Raw genomic sequence first — 5,291 nt, 5'->3', positions numbered from 1 at the left:
CGGTGATTTGGCAAACAGGACCACTCCTGTGGGTACATCCCAGAGTTTCACCTGCTAAGGTTATTGAACATTACCTGGAAGCAGTTGCTTCTCTGGCCCTCGAGGCACATAATAGAGCTATTCAACATTTTGGCTCAGGGCCTCAAGCCATTCGGGTGCCTTACACCGCCAGCCAAATTAAGACTCTAGCTGCTTGCATAGATACTTGGGCTATTCTGAGATGTGTTTTCCATGGGGAAATAGATAATCAGTATCCTAAGGACCCTCTATTACAATTTGTTACTCAACACCCAGTAGTCTTTCCAAAAGTCACCGCCCCTGAGCCTATTGCCTCAGCAACAACAATTTATACGGATGGATCCAAGACTGGGATAGGAGCCTATGTGATCTCAGGCACGCCTCCAGTTAGCATACAGTTTGAGCCAGATCAACCACAAGTGGTAGAGCTACAGATTGTCAGAACTGTCCTTGAAAAATTCCCAGGAGCCATTAACATTGTCTCCGACTCAAAATACGTGGTCAATGCGATGCAGATCCTTGAGACCGCGGGCCCAATCAAACCAACATCTACAGTGACCAAACTGCTCCTGTCTATCCAAACACTACTCCTAAATAGACACCATAAAGTATTCACCACCCATATAAGAGCACATACACACCTGTCAGGGCCCATGGCACAGGGAAATGCGGCTGCTGATGCGGCCACTCGCCCGCTGTGGATTTTCAACATACTAACACCAATAGAACAGGCCCGTGCCTTCCATGACAAGTTCCATGTCAATGCCAGGACATTAACAAACCATTTCCACATTTCCAGGGCTAACGCACGAGACATCGTGCGATTATGCGGCTCCTGTGCCGCATATAAACCTGATATACCGATGGGGGTAAACCCTAGAGGTCTGATCCCTGGTGATATTTGGCAGATGGATGTCACACACATAAATGAGTTTGGAGCTCTTAAATATGTCCATGTCTCTACAGATACCTGTTCTCACATTATATTTGCAACGGCAGAGACGGGTGAAAAGGTGTCTAATGTGATTAATCATTGCCTGGCGGCTTGGGCCGCTTGGGGCAAACCCAAAATGTTAAAAACAGACAATGGACCAGCCTACACAGGGAAAGCCTTCAATGAATTCTGCAAAACTATGGAAGTTCGGCTAAAACATGGTATCCCATATAATCCTCAAGGTCAAGGAATTATCGAAAGAGCTCATAGAAGTCTCAAAGAAATTTTAGATAAACAAAAAGGGGGAGTAAGTCAGAGCCTGCCCCCAAAGGCACGGTTATCCATGGCATTATTCATACACAATTTTTTAAATTTAAACAATGATAATTGCTCCCCAGCTATGGAGCATTGTAATCCGTCCCCTAACCATAAAGGGTGGGTGAAGTGGAAAGATGTCCTGACAGGACAATGGATGGGCCCGGATCCGGTGGTCAGCTGGAACCGAGGTGCGGTTTGTGTTTTCCCGCAGGAACCGGGACGAGAACCATTGTGGGTCCCAGAAAGGCTGACGCGAGCGACAAGTCCTTCAACCGAAGAACAGACCTGTCCCGCCGGAGATCAGTCACAGACCAGCTAACAAGATGTGCCAAAAGGAGGTTGCCCTCCTCCTTGGGAGCGCTGTCCTAACCCTCCTTAGGATAAGTATGGTGCATGCTGGACTGGGGGTCCCGTGTCTAGAGATGATCTATATAAGTCCCTGTATGGCAACCCATGTGATTGCGGAGGCGTCATAATCACGTCTCCCCCCTTCTACCCCTCACTCTGGCTCAACTGATTGTGGGGAGAAAATTGCATACCTCGTTAGCTATGCTAGTGGGACAGGGCCGACAGCTCCCTCCTATCAGTGTGTGAAGAAGCCTAAGGTGAACCCTGAGTCAGGCAAGCCCCAGACATGCCCTTGCAAGAAATTCGAAGAATCTGTACATTCGACTTGTTATACACAAACACAATCATGTGTGGTCAATAACAAAACCTATTGGATGGCAAGCCTCACTAGAGGTTCAGTTCCAGTTGCCCCTGGCCATCTCCCCACTGTTGTAGGTAGCTCCCCATTTATGCAGGCGGGCTGCAATGGAGAGATTGGAAATGTTGTTTGTTGGCAGATGGTATCCCCCGTCCATATCTCGGACGGTGGGGGGGGGTCCAAGATCAGTATCGGCAGGAACAGATCATAGAGCGATGGAAACAACTAGACCTATTCCCCGAGATAACTTACCACCCGCTTCTGCGCCCAAAGTCCTGAGGCATCAGCCTGGACCCCGCTACGGAGGACATCCTAGAAGCCACCCATAGGGCACTTAATCAAACCGATCCAGCCCTGGCCTCCGATTGTTGGCTGTGCATGATGATGGGAGAGTCATGGCCACTGGCCCTACCAGTCACTTACAATAGCAGTGACTCCCATAATTTTAGTGTACCCCAAAATTGCACACATGGGCCACCTTTTCAAGTCCAATATGTGCCACAGTTTAATGCAACTTGTATCCAGAGATGGCCAAAAAATAATAGTCATGATGTTAGTGTTGGGTGGCTGACAGCCCCCTGTGCTCTTTGCTCCTGCTCTTGCTTATAGGGCCGTTCGTGCTTCGATGGGTTACATCTTTTATCAACGGACGCCTTGCGGCGGCCCGACGTCAAGTCCGCATGGTTGCCCACGCGGCTCTGGTGGCAGCCCGGAACGGGCAAAATGATCCCTAGGCATACGCATGGCTTGCTAGGTTGGCCTACGACCGAGTCTAGAGGCAGTGAGCTTCCCACATCCTTCCTTCTAAATAACAACGTAGCAGGGTAGGTGAGTCAATGACGGGTAAGAGCGTGCCTCCCCAGCATGACTCAACCCAAGCCAGGCCCTACCCCATACCGCACATAAGCCGCTGGATTGTTAGATGCTGCCTAGGTCTAAATTTCTCTCAAGGGGACTACACGGAGTGAAATGAGTGCATGCTTGTGTGCATCCAGGTTCCGTCAAGTTCATACCTGGCCCTAGAAAAAAGGACGAGGGCCTTAAGGCCTTGGCGGACCGTGGGACAGCCGACCAGGGTCTAAGCCAAGGGCCTATGGTTGGCCTCCATTTAGGGCATAAGCCTCTGCACCCAATCCAGGAAGGGCTACGATGCACACGTTCATTTTAAATAAAGAAGGGGGAGATGTTGGGAGCCGCAGCAATGCTAGGTCACCTTGTGTGATGGTCATACGGCCTGTAGGAAAGAGCAAAGCCTAAGCTAAATTACCCCTCCCATCGAGTATGCCAAGATGGCACCCGCTTCCTGCTTCTGGGTTGTTATCGCTGCACTGATCGCCTGCTCTATAAAATAGCCTGCCTAGTAACTAGTGAGGTTAGCCAATCAGCTTGCTTGACCCGCTTCGGCTTGATTGGATGATGTGCCTGCATATAAGCGAGTGCCTCTCCCGCTCGGGAGAAGAAGCACGAAAGGAGCCGCGGGGAGCGGACCGGTAGAGGCTTCGGCCGGGAAGAATCCCGGGGCAGACTGTGCGGAGAAGGAAAATAAAGAGAGCCTAGCCACTGCCAGATCTTGTCGTGTGTTCTTCCTGCCGGCCGGGAGCGACTCCGACAGGTCAGGAAGGGTTTGTCCACAAAGCAAGCAAGTCATAAGGGAAGAGAGAAAATTGAAATGGAGGCAAAAATGATACAGGTGGTATTACTTCTTCACTCCTTAGGTTTACTAAACTTGGTATCTGGCTTGAGTACAGCCTGAATGTTGGGTCCTCAGAGAAGACCTGAGGATGTCAGATCATCTTCAGTCTGATTTACTTCAATGTCAGAAGAACAGGAGCAATGGGGATACAACACCTGATCCATTTACCCACAGAGGCATTGGTTGTAAAATGAATTAAAGAAGAAAGATCAATGAATCTCTACTTGTACCAAATTTTTCAAGTAATAACTCATGTGGAAAGATCCTCTCTCCTATGTCTAATTTATTTTTTTACTATCCACTATTTTAAGTGAAATTATATTGAAGTAATCATCTATTTTGTGCTTACGTGTCACATGCTTTCTATAGCTCATGTTTTCTGTTCTTTGAAGTTTGACCTATTATTATCATATTAGAGTAAGAGCTATAAACCAACTTTTGTAAAGGTATATTATTAGTCAATCAAATATTTCTGGAAGATTTGTTTTTAGATTTCTTCTTCCCAAAGGGGAATGCACATGAAATAAGTGCTTATATAAAGTATAATTTTATATATTTCAGATTCAATAGCCTGCCTTCAAAGTATCTTCGCAAAGAAGGGTTAATTAAGAACTCACTGAAATATAATCAACACTTTTAAGGTATCTACTATTAGAAGAGTGTCAATTTTTAAAAAGTATTAAATAGGCAGAAATTAGGATTAGGCTACCCTCATGGAACACTAAAAGGAAGAACAGTTGACCTGTATTTTTTAGTGAATAATCTTGGAGGATTTTTTGCCTTCCCTGAGGTCCCTAAGAGGTTCCTTGGAAGGGAGAGGGAGGTGGTGAAAGCACAGAAGGACCTGTTCCAGTAAAATCTTCTACCACTCTGATTGTCACAATTGCTAACCTCGTGTTCAACTCATCCTTTCAAAGCAGACCAAAACCCTGACTCAGCAAAAGGAAACATCCGTCTATATGATGACCTAGACATAAACTGCCACAGAGTCCTTTGTGATGTAGTGCATTTATAGCTCAGAATCTGATTAAAATGTACTTCCTGAGAGAAACAGTCACTGATTGTGATGTGATTTTTCTCTGATAATCTCTATCCAGTTTACATCTGAGAGGGGTGATGAAATTTCTTTGGTCCAGCCAAACTAGACTTACCTTAAATGTTATTAGAGAATATTATCTTTTTGGCCTGTGTCTGCACTCTTGTTTGGCATTTCTGAAATGGGTTTGACCTATACTTTCTGCGGAAATTGAACAAAGAAGAGACAAGTGCTTGCATAAATTATACCTCTTCTGCTTGCTCTAATCTCACTTATAGTCAAATTCCAGACCACTGGAGCCGTACATAGTAAAACTGTTATTGACATTTTCTTTGCATATAAAAATACTGTCTATTCTCATTGAAAGCAAACAAAAAAATCAACCTATCTTTTACTATAAAAGAAGGTAGACAATTTTGGCAGTTCACATTTCCTTATAATTCTTGTATTTGTACTACAGTTATTTGGAGGGAAGAAAAAATGAGTATCTAATCTAGTTTTTCTTTCAATCCGAATTAAGTGCAGCATTCATTATCACAACCACTCTTTTTTCTCTACCTTTTCAACAGCAACTGAACGCTGAAGA

The sequence above is a fragment of the Cavia porcellus genome, unplaced genomic scaffold (genome assembly GCF_034190915.1).
Source record: "Cavia porcellus strain 051 isolate PalLab524CR breed Dunkin Hartley unplaced genomic scaffold, mCavPor4.1 scaffold_24, whole genome shotgun sequence".
NCBI lineage: Eukaryota > Metazoa > Chordata > Mammalia > Rodentia > Caviidae > Cavia > Cavia porcellus.
This window is presented reverse-complemented; position numbering follows the sequence as displayed.